At 40.5% G+C, this 13679-nt stretch overlaps 2 pseudogenes; both read right to left on the bottom strand.

Annotated features, from left to right (window-relative positions):
* Positions 1–6074: 6074 nt before the first annotated feature.
* On the bottom strand, positions 6075–6842 carry LOC148015183 (aspartate aminotransferase P2, mitochondrial pseudogene; annotated as a pseudogene).
* A 3-nt stretch (positions 6843–6845) lies between these two features.
* On the bottom strand, positions 6846–8583 carry LOC148015182 (uncharacterized; annotated as a pseudogene).
* Positions 8584–13679: the final 5096 nt, after the last annotated feature.

Genomic DNA, 13679 nt, shown 5'->3' with positions numbered 1-13679 from the left:
CTCTTCTTCTCTCTCCTCACTCCTCTTCTCACATCTAGGACTCTATCAGGCTGTAGCTCAAGGACTCCTTGGCTAGACATTACAACTTGCTAATCATCAAGCACATGATTTGGATTAGGTAGATACTTTTTCAATAGGCTAATGTGGAATACATTATGAACCTTTAGGGTTGCGGGTAGCTGTAGTCTGTAAGCATTAGGTCCTAGGCACTTATTGATCTTATAAGGTCCACAATACCTTGGACTTAGATTCTTGTACTCTCCCAAGGATAGTGAATTCTTTTTAGGGCGTACGCAAATGAAGACCATATCACCTTCAACGAAGGTTCTGTCTTGTCTTTTCAAGTCTACGTAAGCCTTCTGTGTGTCCTTGGCGGCTTGGGTGTCTTGTCTTATTGATTTGATTTGATCATCCATGTCTTCCAGCATCTGCCTTGAAGCTTCTACCCTCATGGTTGGATCCGAGAAGCTCAAAGGAGTACACAATCATGACCATACAATGCTTGAAAAGGGGTCATCTAAATACTTTGTTGGTAAGAAGCATTGTAGGAAAACTCAACCAGCGGTAAATATTGAATCCACTTTTTGGGTTCACGATAGTATTATGCCCTAAGCATATCTTCAATGACTTTGTTGACTCATTTCGTTTGACCATCAATTTGCGGATGGTAAGCTGTGCTAAAACAAAGTTGAGTCCCAATGGCCTCGAAGATAGCCCTTCAGAAGTGTGATGTAAAGAGAGAGTCACGATTACTAATAATTCTTCTGGGTAACCCATGCAGTTTGAATATTTCCTTGAAGAATAATCTTGCGACGTTTGAGGCTTTATAGTTTGTCTTGACCGGGATGAGATGTGCAACCTTGGTGAGCATATCTACTACAACCATAATAGAGTTGTATCCTCCCTGAACTTGGGGTAGGCCAACAACAATGTCCATGCTAATGAATTCCCATTTCATTTGGGGAATGTCAAGTGGTTGCAATTTCCCTGGCATTTTGACATGCTCTACCTTAATGAATTGACAAGACAAACATTCCGTGACATATTTGAGAACGTCACCTTTGAGCCTATCCCAATAATAGCTCTTTCTGATCGCATTAAGGGTCTTGGCATAGCCAGGATGTCCTGAGAAAGGGGAGTCATGGGCTTCCCAAAGTATCTTCTGCTTGAGAGATTGGCTTGCAGGGATACATAATCTTGTCCTAAAGTAGACAAGTCCACTACAAACAGAGAAATCTTGATGCTTCGTTTTAAGCTTCGGGTCTTAATCCTTGATAGGGATCTCCCTTAGCAATTTCTGGTAGACTAGGTCATGACATGCCTCTTCTCTGGCTAGCTCAAGGATTGGGTTGTTTGGCATTGATACCTTTGTGGCTAAAGATCTTGCTGTTGATGGATCTTGTAAAATAACAGAACTCAAAAATGCCTTGCTCTAAGTGCATCGGCAACTATATTCTCTTTTCCAGGCCTATATTTGATTTCAAAATCATATTCTTCCAATACTTCAATCCATTAACATTGCCTCATGTTGAGCTCATTCTGGGTGAAGATCCATTTAAGACCCTTGTGGTCCGTCACTAAGGAAATTTTATTACCTAGCAGGTAATGTCTGCAAAGTTTGAGAGCATGGATGACAGCCAGCAGCTCTAGATCGTGGGTAGCATAGTTCTTTTCATGGCTCTTCAATTTCCTTGAAGAATATGCTACGGGATGACCTTCTTGCATAAGCACACATCCTAAGGCAAGTGCGCTAGCATCAGTTACCACCTCAAACTCCTTACTAAGATCAGGAATTTTCAGGATGGGTGCTGATACTAAGCTTTGCTTTAGTTTGTCAGAGTTGGTCTGTTCTACGGGGGTGACCATACAATTTCTACTTGCTTCTTTAGTAGATCAATCACAGGTGCTGCAATCAAAGCATAATCTTTGATGAAGATCCTGTACCATCCTGTCAATCTAAGAAAGCCACGTATTTCTTTGATAGAAGTTGGTGTTGGCCATTCCAGAACGTCTTTGACCTTTGCTGGATCCATTGAAATTCCTTCTGCTGATACAATGAATCCTAGATATTCAATCTGTCGCTTGAAGAATGCACACTTCTTCTTCTTGGCATAAAGCTTGTGTACTCTCATTGTTTCAAGAACAATGCAAAGTTGGGGTTCATGATCTTTTTTCTATTTAGAGTAGACTAGGGTATCGTCAAAGAATACATGTACAAATTCATCAAGATAGGGCCTAAAGATATCTTGCATTAACATGCTGAAGGCAGAAGGAGCATTTGTCAGTCCCAATGACATCACTAGGAATTCAAAGTGTCCATACCTTGTGTTGAATGTAGTCTTCGGGATATCTTCTTCCTTGATCCTTATCTGATAATATCTAGATGTGAGATCTATCTTAGAGAATATCTTTGAACCTTGAAGATGGTCAAGTAATTCATGTATTCTTGGAATGAGGTATTTATTTTTGATGGTTGATTGATTTAATCCTCTGTAGTCAATGCATAGCCGAAGCGTTCCATCTTTCTTCTTTTGGAACAGAACTAGAGCTCCCCATGGTGAATTGCTAGGATGGTGGTCTAATAGTTGCTTGAGTTGCTCTTTCACTTCAATAGCTTTCGGGATGGACATCCTATACAGTCTCTTTGGGACTGGTGCAGCTCCTGGTGCCAGCTTGATTTCGTGGTTGACTTCCCTTTGAGGAGGAAGTTCTGTCAGCTCCTTAAGAAATACGTATGTGTACTCCTTTAACCATGACAGTTCTTCCCGATATTCCTGATTTTGTTCTAGCTTATTCAGCTTAATCACATAGATAGGTAGGCCCTTTCTAACTTCTTTTATAATCCGTGTTGCTTTTGTTAGCTGTATTTTTGGCTTGCCAGCCTCTCCTTGAGTTGTAACTAGTTTCCCTTCAGAATTTTGGAAGGAGACTTGGACCTTTCCATAGTGGATGTGGGCATCATTGGGTGTTAGCCAATCCATTCCAAGCAAACATTCGTGGACACCACCTAGGGTCATTACCCTGAATCTCACCAAAGTCGGCTTCCCACCTAGTACGAGTTTCACCTTAGCAATTTGCCTAATACAAGAGACCTCACGACCATTTGCCAATTCCACAAGTAAAGTAGGTGCGTCTATTGTGGCTATCCCTAACCTTTTTGCACAGATCGGTGAGATGAAGGAATGTGTATTGCCACAATCGATTAGGGTTTTGAAGCTTTTATCCTCATAATCCGATGGAGTTTGGATCACTAAGAAGTGGCGATTCCGACCCTTCTTGTGAAGAGCGGCGTGAACCGTTGCCCTCTCAGTGTCACCATCCATGGATGGATCTTCTTCATTGCCTAGCTCCTTATTGACAGAAGAGTATCCTTGTTTCTAGCATGATTTACACACACAGTCATAAACTGGACTGCTCTCATACCATCTTTACTGCGAATCCGTGCATAAGCAGATCCATCATCCATTACTTTCGTCTCCATGCGCATCTCTGTAATGAATGGTTGTCCTAGGATTATGGGGTAAGAGCATGAATCCTGCACAAAGAAATGGAAATCCTCCTCTACATCTCCAACAGAAATCCTGACACTAGGGCAGGCAGCATACAAATCACCTGCAGTGTTGTTGGCGGCTCTCATACGCCACCCATGCTCTACATCCATAGGCCATCTGTGACTTTCATAAACTCCATGAACTATGAGATTAATCTCTGAACCATGATCCACCAAATAACATAAGGCACCTGTTTCTCTCCAATTTTTACCATTGTTTCTGTAGTTGCCCTAGCCCAATGACTCCGTGAAAAATGACTATGCGGTACCAAGATAGGCTCATCAGTTTCAGCATAATGCATAGGCTGAACTCTCTTCTCTATCTGCGGAAAAACATAAGCATTCTCAACCATAACCTCATCCTCATCCCCATCTCCCCAATCAAAACTCCCTATGTATCAGTAGTAGGCAATGTATATATTTTTCTCTTCAGGACTTCTTGGAACTGGTCTTGAAACTCTCTTTTCGAGATGCCCAAAACCTCAGAAATAGTAAAAGTCACCTCACTGCCAAGTATATTGTCATTAAAGATTTTCTTCATGTCCGTAGATGTCTCAATATCGGACATTCATCTAAATCCTGGTTGCTTTCTCTGTCTAGGCTCCTAACTCTTTTCTTTCTTTTGAGCATCTTCCATTTGTCATTCTAGGCCTGGTCTCAAAGATGGCCCTGCAGTAGGTGGAGTAACAAACTCACCCCTCTAGTCTTTTTAGCTACATTTGGATTCTCTTCATCTCTCTTACGCTTCTCCTCAACAAATACATCTGCTCCGTGAGACTTAGCCAAGTAGGCATAAATAGTGTACCTGTCAACAGACGAATCCCAACTTGTCTCAGATCTGATGCTAGAACCTGCACTAGTCAAAACAGTCTGCTAAATTTTCCCCTTGTTTGCCGTCTCCATAGCATAGTTCCATAATGCTGACTGACTCTCTGAACCTTTCTCAATCTGGACTCCCTATGCAAAAGCATCTCCTCTAGCTGCCAGATAAGAAGTTTGCGCAACCATGTCATCTACTAATTTCTTCATTCCGCCTTTCCCAAAATTGGTAGCAAGCGGAGCTCCTGTTTCAGTCAACCAAATCTTGCCATCTTGTCCCCAAAATACCAAATTCTTCCTCCTTGCATCTTGAAAATATTCGCAATCCGTGCAATGATGATGGTCCGTACTATCACACCAAATACATCTTCGATCTCTCCTAGGTACACTAGGAGCACTAGAAGAAATAGTAGGCGTGGTCGAAGCAAATTGCTCTTTCAAATTTGCCACCAATTCTGCTTTAATTGACTCCAATGTCAAATCCGTTATGCCTTTGATTATGTCATCAAGAGAGGAAGGAACCAAAGGAGTGGATGATTTTGGAGCAGAAGGAGCCAGCATTGGTCTTGGAACAGGAGGAACATGAGGATTAGAAACAGTAGGCACTGGCATAGGCCAAGTAATTGGCTGAGGAAGAGAAGAAATGATAGGGATAGAAGCAAACATAGGAGCAAAAGATGGCGGTGTCATGGATCCATTCTGTAGGCGGGTCTTCCATATCCGCCTCTTGGTCAAAGTCAAGACCGCATCCTGGGCATCTTGCCAATCTATTTTAAGACCCATAGGCTTCGTGCGATCCTCAAGAAGCTCTCCTAATTCTTCTGAAGAGCAGGATCTACAGCTTGCAATAAAAGCTTAACTTTCTCAATATCAAATGCTCTTTGTTCAATGGCATCAAGCTGACTATATCTCTCTTCAAATTCTCATATCAATTCTAAAGCAGCTAGACCTTTGTTTGGCATGTAGACCCACTCTCGGAATGACCACCGTGTAGCCATCCTAAAGTCCTCAAGAAAATACTCCTCTTTTCTGACCTTCTTCAAATCTTGCCAATGCAAATTTTGAAGGAAAAGATCAGTCACTTTTACCCTCAAGGTGGGTGTGACAAGGCGAAGAAAATATTTACTCATAAGTCATGTTGGTACTCCAAAAAATCCCATCTTAATCTCATATGTCTTCAAATAAGCTGATACATTACGGCCATCAAATAGCTTCTTTTCATTTTCAACTGCTTCAATCGCCTTAGTCGCGCTGATTACATTCTCTTGCTCTGAATATAGTTGCCTTTGCTGAGACAACTATTGTTGATGTAATTGCTATTGCTGATGCATATACAATTGTGTCTGCTGATTTTGAAGCTGCATATATATAGACATATTCTGCAAAATCTTCTTTAAATTATCTGTAGAAGTACTTGAAGCAGAAGTCAATGATGGAGTCGAAGTAGAGGACAAAGCAGGAATCGTAGAAGGGGCTGAAATTGATGCTGAAGTGTCTCCCATCATGAATTTTTTTTAAATGCGATGCTTTCATGTCGGGTTCACCAAAGATGTCGAAGGGTTTTTGAAAGCAAAGTCACAACCACAGAGGTCCTTTGAGAAATTCCAAGATAGAAGATCAATCAAGCGAATAAGCAAGATGAGAAAATGATGTCAAGTTTCTGTTTTTATTTCTACCAATAACTCAAGATGAATAGAAAGCCAAATTAGCTTGCACTGACAACTTCGGGTGATGATGTAATGACATTTGTGGCTCCAATCCCCTCACCATATAATCCAAGGTTCTTACTATAGGACTGCGAAATAAACAATTCCATCCCACGAGCAGCAAATCGTCTTACGGAACTGACATCATCATCAAGACTGCCACTAGCAAAGCCCTGATAGGCCACATCAAAGAAAGCAGTGTGACCTTTCTTTTGAATAACATCAGCAATGATCTCCTATTGCTCTGGAGTAGGATCAATTCCTGTGGGATTGTGTGCACAGTCATGTAATAGAATGATTGAACCTGCAGGAGCAGCCTTAATATCGAATATCATCCCATCAAAATCTAGACCAACTGTCTTTGGATCAAAGTATCTATACTCTGACCATGGAATACTAGCATCATTCAAAATATTCTTGTGGTTTCCCCAAGTTGGAGAAGAAATAAGCACTTTTGCTCCAAGTAGGTATCATTGGATGAAGGCCGCTGCAAGCCGAAGAGACCCTATTCCTGAGAGCGACTGAACTGTGGCCACTCTTCCTTCTTTGATCACTAGATTATTAGCTCCAAGAAGTAACTCTCCAGTTACTTTGTTGAAAGATGCTAACCCCTCAATCAAAAGATATTCTTTGTTCTCGCCCTTCTCTAACATAAGCTTTTCAGCCTTCTTCACATCATTCAAAACATAAGGTTGTAGGTCCTCTGTCCTGTAAGCTCCCACCTCTAAATTTAGCTTGAAATTGCTTGTGTCCGCTTTAAATGCCTCTCTCTAATCCTGTTCCTCTTTCCCATCTATAGTGGGTGGAGAAACATCTTCAACAGTCTTTACCTCTTCGGTCTTATCAACACCTTCCTTCGCCTCGTCCTTCTTCACTTCGGTCGATGGGATGTAGGTGCCGGTTCAGGTTCGACCATCTCTTCATCTTTTGTATCCTCTTTCTCTTTGGCCTTCCGTCTAGGCCACTTTCCACCTGACCCTGTTTTTGGAGTATCAGGAGAAGGCCTTGTCTTCAAGCTAAGCCTTGAAGACCTTCTCGTTGGAGTCTCACCTAAACCCCAATCAAACTCAGATGCTGCTGGACCACCAGGATGTTTTTTTAGATATTGCTCCAGTGCATGCTTTGACTTTAATTCCTCTCCATTTGGTGCAATGAAGTAAACGTCTCTTCTACTGGGTGTCCCCTTCTTTGTAGATGCAATCCTTCTATCCCAGGAACAAGCACCTCTGCTACCTTCCTCTCTCTCTCCCAATGTGGCTCTTCTGATGTCTGTCCCCGATCACTCAGCAAGCTGTTGTTTTTTCTCTTCCCCCAGAAACTCCCCTTCAACTCCCTATCTTTGTTGCTTTTCCTCTCCAAGTCGAGTTTTTCTGGTGTGCCCAAATGCCTTATTGCAGGCACAAAAGAAGATCTAAGTGACATCCTATATGGAAGATAGGAATTCCAAAGCTCAATTGTGACTGAAGCCCAAGAGCATAGCAGTGCCCAAATGTTCATAAGGATGCTCGAATGACCATAAAAAATCTACGCAAAGCTCCTCCGAAATGAAGTAAAATGCCTATTCTATGAGAGAGTAAATGTGCCCTATTTCAATGACACTACTTCTCTGTAAAGCAATAAAAACAAAAAGCCAAGAATTTGTAGTCCTTATCGTCTGTAAACACAATATTAGTGAGTTTGGGAATCTCCCAATTCCCATTTTTTAAATACTAAAAAGGTGGCACCCGGATAACATGCCTATAAGTTTCTTAAAACCATATGATGTGACCTATCATTGGAAAGTGCTTGAGAAATTGAATCTATTGAGCTATAGAGCGCTCGATTTGGAGTTATAGTGTTCAAGTTATGACAAATCCAAAGATTTGACCACGTGTCCCAAACTTATGGAAAATTCCCATTTTCCCCAATATGGTGTTTATATGTGTATCCTCTCGTATGTTAAGATAAGGCGAGAGAGGTGTCCCTCAAGGCACAATTGAATAGGGGCATGGGGCAATGTCTAGGACTCAAATAAGCACAGACAAAGGGATGAAGGAACCTCAAATCCTCTCTTTGGTAATCCCTTTGCCAATAGTCCCTTCCTCTGTCTCTCTCTCACAATGATCTATTGGAAGAGAGAGGTCTTTCCTGCATGAGAGCTTCATTCACACACCTCTTCTTCCCTTCCTCCTCCCCTTCATCGCTCATTCTTTTTTCTCCAACATGTAGCTTTTTCATAAAGAAAAGCAGCCTCCTCCTTGGAATGATCAACAATAAATTTAGCATCGACGTGGAACTTATCCACATCCCAAGATGAGCATCATAGCATTCAACATCAGAAAAACTGATCTGACCATTGCCACCACCAACTACATATTTTCTGTCTCCAACTGTAACTCCAACCAAACTGCCACGCTTCAGACTCATTGGAGGACCATAGAACCACTCATCCCTCATCCTATCATAAATTTCCACTATATCATTCCAGATTCTTCCATTTCCACCACCAAAGATATACACCTGTCCCATTAGAACACTTGTTGTAGCATATGACTGAGGATTCAACATTGGCGAGACACTATTTAGCTCGTGTGTAGTTGGACAGTAAACATCCACATTATCCAGCTACATTTCACCATTATGGCCACCAAGAAGATACACCTTGTGTGAGGAAGCTTTGAAATCAAGCTCCTCCTCACAAACTTCAGCTTCTGTGGATGCTACTACAGTGATAAACCTATTACCTTGTGATAGAGCTTCTAACTGTTTTGACATTCTATCCATGTCCAACTTGAGAATTTCTAATTCTCAACACATTTGGACTCGAGAATGCTCCAGCATTGCATTCTTTTCCCGTAGTTTGTCCAATTCCCTCAATGCACCCAACTCCATAGAAGCTTCATGCAACACATTTTTTAGCTCCAATCTGTCTTGCCGTATCTGAGCCAATGCATTTGCAGAAAGCTCCAAATTCTTCTCTATAGCCTTGGCCACATAAGAATCCACATGTTTTAAACTCTCCTTAAGTCTTTCTCGCTCTTCTCTTAGCAATTCTTGTTCTTGGAAACACGTTTCTCTTTCTAACCTCTCCCATTCTCGGAATGTGGAGCTGCTTTCAAGACCACCTTCTTCTCTGGTGTTCAGGATCTTTGGCTATTGTTTCACTTCTTGGAATGTCATATCCAAACTTTGCTATTGAAGACCATCCGTTTCTTCCCAACCAATCCTTGAGGTGGATTCCACACCTCGGATGCGCAGCAGGACGATAGCGGGGAAAAACTCAGGGATGAGCAGGCACCATGGATGGAGAAGGGGATGTTACAACTATATATATCATCTCTCACTTGACTTGGGTCTCACCTATATATACTAACTCTACATCAATATGAATCATTCTTTGGGAGCATATCTTGTGTATCTCCCTCGTACTCTCTCTCTCTCTCAACATGGTATCAGAGCTATGGATGCGTAGCAACAACAAGGAAGATAAGTTGTTTCATTGTTTATAATTGATTGAATTCTTTGCACAAGTGATGATTTGATACATGAACTTGTTCAATTTAGAAGTATTAGTTAATTTTGTCTTTAAAAACCGCTTGTCAATCGGAGTTCTCGTCGTGCTCTCGAATCCTGTCAAAACCGCTTGTCAATCGGAGTTCTGGATCAAAAGTTATAACAGTTCAGGATTCAAGACAGCAATTCTGCTCGAATCTGCGATTCTTTATTTAAAACTGTATTTCTAATTACAGTTTGTTAATCCCCAATTACAATTTATTAATCGCTCGTCTTCGTTAATGATGTTGATTACAACAAGCAAACATCTTGCTATTTTTAGCGATGTTTTATTATCGTTCACGTTCTTTGCTCGACCGAAATAGCACTTTTCTTATATGCGTCATCTCGTCTTGCACGTTACGCCTCTCTATTTCGGGCTTTCTTTTTAGTCACTCAATACTTTTCGTCGTTCTTACGTGCATATCCCTATTTTGATTGTCATGCGTCTCAACTATGCTCGTCTTGATCATGGTTTGCAGATTCTGCGATCTCATCTTATTTGTTTTCTCTCGACATACAGGCATGTCCAATTGCGTAATTGTTAACGGATATCCGTCTGGCCAACGTTCGGTTCCCTTCTTCTAAGGACAAGGCTTTCCTGGGTGGAAAGCAAAGATGATGCTAATTCTTGAAGGTGATGAATTATTTGATATTGTTTTGGGCGACCTGTCTTGCCCATTTCAACCTATTGATGTGATGAATAACAATTCTGTGATTACTAATGGTCCATTATTTGAAAAATGGAAAATTGATCATACTAATTGGATTCGTCGTGACAAAGCGGCTCGTCGTTATATATTGTCTGCACTTCCTGACTCACTTATGTTGGATGTCTTTCATCTGGAAACCTCTCATGCTATTTGGGAGTATCTTATCTCAACGTTTGAGAAGAAATCGGTCATCGAAATTTTATATCTCCAAACTTGTTTGAAGAATCTCCAATATAAGGTTGGTACCTGTATGCACTCTCATATCGAGGCTTTTAAAGACATTATCAATCAGCTTGGTGCTGTCGGCGCTCCTGTAGTTAAAAATCAGATTGTTACTCAACTTCTTCATACGATCAAAGATCCTTTATATGACAATATCATCACTATTTTGTCTAACAAGGATGATATCCACTTTGACAAAGCATGTATATCTCTTATTGAATATTCTCAACGTCATGAGCATCATTTGGAAAAATCTGATGCTGTTTTGGTCACTCGGGAACAAAGGGATTTTGATGCTGCTTTTGTTGCTCGCAAGCGTCCTGCTTCACATTTTCAGCAGGGTGGACGCCCTAATCCAGGTAGTAAATCTTCTCGTCTTGCTTATCCTAACAAACATTGTTCTTATTGTGATAAGAAAGGTCATGTGGCTTCTGATTGTTGGGCACGTCAATATAATGAGGAGCATGGAGTTACTACAAAGAAACCTCGCTCGTCCAAAAGTTTTCCTCCTTGTGATTATTGTGCACATACAGATCATCCATCTCGTCGTTGTTATAAACGCAGATATAATGAAGAACGTTCTCGAGCTTATATTGTTCAACAAACTACAACTGATGATGATCATACTCATCAGGAGCTCAATTTCGTCCATTATGATATCTCTCCAGAAAAGGTACTTCATGTTCATGATGGTTCTCTATTCATCGTTGATTGAGGTGCCACTAGAAACATGACATACCAATCGCAGTGGCTTCACAATTATCATTCTCTTCCTGTCAAGAAGTTTGTTTACCTTGCGGATGATACGACTTGTCAAGTCAAAGGAGTGGGTGATTTATATCTGGGGATTGTTTCATCCACTAGAATATTAAGAGGAGTTCTTCATGTTCCAAATTTGCAAAGAAATCTTCTTTCTGTTGCTCGTCTGGTTGATCTTGGTTTGTTTGTTGGCTTTCATCATAATCAATGTCGTATAGAGAAAGACGGGCATACTACAGCAGTGGATCCTCGACATGGTAATCCATTTGAGCTATCATTGAATGATACAGTTGCAAATGTTGTTACTGCCCCTGGAGATGCAGATTGCAAATTATGGCATCAACGATTTGCACACTCCGATTTTTCCAAAATTCTTGATCTTCATTGTCATGGTCTTGTGCAAGGTATGGATCTTAAATCTCATCCACGTATGGGAATATGTGAGTACTGTGCACTTGGAAAACACCATCGTTCGCCTTTCCACACTTCTACTTTATCACATTCCTGTGCTCTCTTGGATTTGGTTCATACCGATATTTGCGGTCCTTGCGGTCCTTTTCCTGCCTCAAAGTCTCAATATCGATATTTTATAACTTTCATTGATGATTTCTCACGGTACACACATGTCTATCTTCTTCGACATAAGTCTGAGGATTTATCTATATTTAAACAATACAAGATAAGTGTGGAGCTTCAAACTGGATTCTCTATAAAGACGCTTCACAGTGACAACGGCGGTGAATATGTATCCAATCTATTTGATGACTTCTGTAAGGATCAAGGTATTCATCATGAGTTTACAGTTCCTTATTCTCCTCAGCAAAATGGTGTTGATGAGCGCAAAAATCGCACGATTCTTAATGCTATACGTTGCATGCTTATACACTCTGGTTTGTCTCGAAAGTTTTGGACTGAAGCACTTCTAACAGCTGTTTTTATTCAAAATCATCTTCCAACTACTGCACCTGCTGGTAAAATTCCTATAACAATTTGGACAGGGAAGACACCTTCAGTCTCTCACTTTCGCACATTTGGCTGCATTGCTTATATTCATGTGTCCAAGGACACTCGACATAAGTTGGATCCTCCAGGTTTGAAGGTTATTTTTCTTGGTTATTCAGATCATTCCAAAGGTTACAAATTTTATGATCCTTCTTCTCAAAAGGTTATCATTAGTCGTGATGCTATATTTGATGAGAAGACTATGGGTGGCACATGGTCGTCAGATGTTTCAGATGATACACAATCTTTTCTTAGTGCATTTCCTTACTTGCTTTGTGATTCTACTAATTCTGATGATCATAAACCTCCTTCACCTCCAAAGAAGATTGATGAAAATTTGGAGATTTATGTTGATCTTCCTATTGAGATAGAGCATGGATTCTATTCTATTGAATATGATGTCTTTGATGATGCTATGTCTGTCCAAGAGGATCCAATATCGTATATGGAAGCTATCAATTCGTCTCAAAGGGATCAATGGCAAGAAGCTATGCAAGCTGAGTACGATTCTTTAATCTCCAAAGGTACATGGATTCTTATTGAACTCCCCCCAAATCGTGTTCCTATCAAATGTAAATGGGTTTATAAAACCAAGACCAAAGGTGATGGATCGTTTGATAAGTTCAAAGCACGACTTGTTGCAAAAGGTTACTCACAGATTACAGGAGTAGATTATCAAGAAACATTTTCTCCTGTTGTGCGCTCCACAACTGTTCGTATGATTTTGGCTTTTGCAACACTATTTGATCTAGAAATTCACCAAATGGATGTTAAAACGGCTTTTCTCAATGGAGATCTTGAAGAAGAAATCTATATGGAGCAACCTGAAGGTTTTATGATTGCAGGAAAGGAGCATCTTGTATGTCAGCTTCATCGTGCATTATATGGGTTGAAGCAAGCCTCTCGTGCTTGGTATATTAAGATTGATCAGTTCCTCACATCTAAAGGTTTTGTTGCATGTTTTGCTGACCCAAATCTTTACATCAAAAGGGAGGACAAATATTTTATTATTCTTGCTCTATATGTTGATGATACTATTCTTGTGTCAAATAATATTGCTTTCTTGGATGCTATGAATAAGCTTTTATCGACTGCATTTGAAATGGTGGATCTTGGTGAGATACATTCTTGTTTGGGTATTCAAGTTCAACGACACCGACAACAAGGCATTCTTCTTCTTCGCCAGACAAAGTTTATTAATGATATTGTTAAGAAGTTTGGGTTGACAAATGCGCACTCTGCTAACACTCCCATTCTTTCAAGCTCTACCAAGGGTACATCTACAACACACAATGAAGAATCAGCCATTCATCAACCTTTTGCTAATCTTGTTGGTTGTCTTTAATTTATTGGTTTAAACACAAGACCAGATATTTT

This window comes from Lygodium microphyllum, chromosome 24, assembly GCF_053477565.2.
Source record: "Lygodium microphyllum isolate KBCC chromosome 24, Lygodium_microphyllum_v1.1.10, whole genome shotgun sequence".
In the NCBI taxonomy this organism is placed as follows: domain Eukaryota; kingdom Viridiplantae; phylum Streptophyta; class Polypodiopsida; order Schizaeales; family Lygodiaceae; genus Lygodium; species Lygodium microphyllum.
The sequence above is the reverse complement of the archived record's forward strand: the minus strand, read 5'-3'. Positions and strand labels throughout refer to the sequence as shown.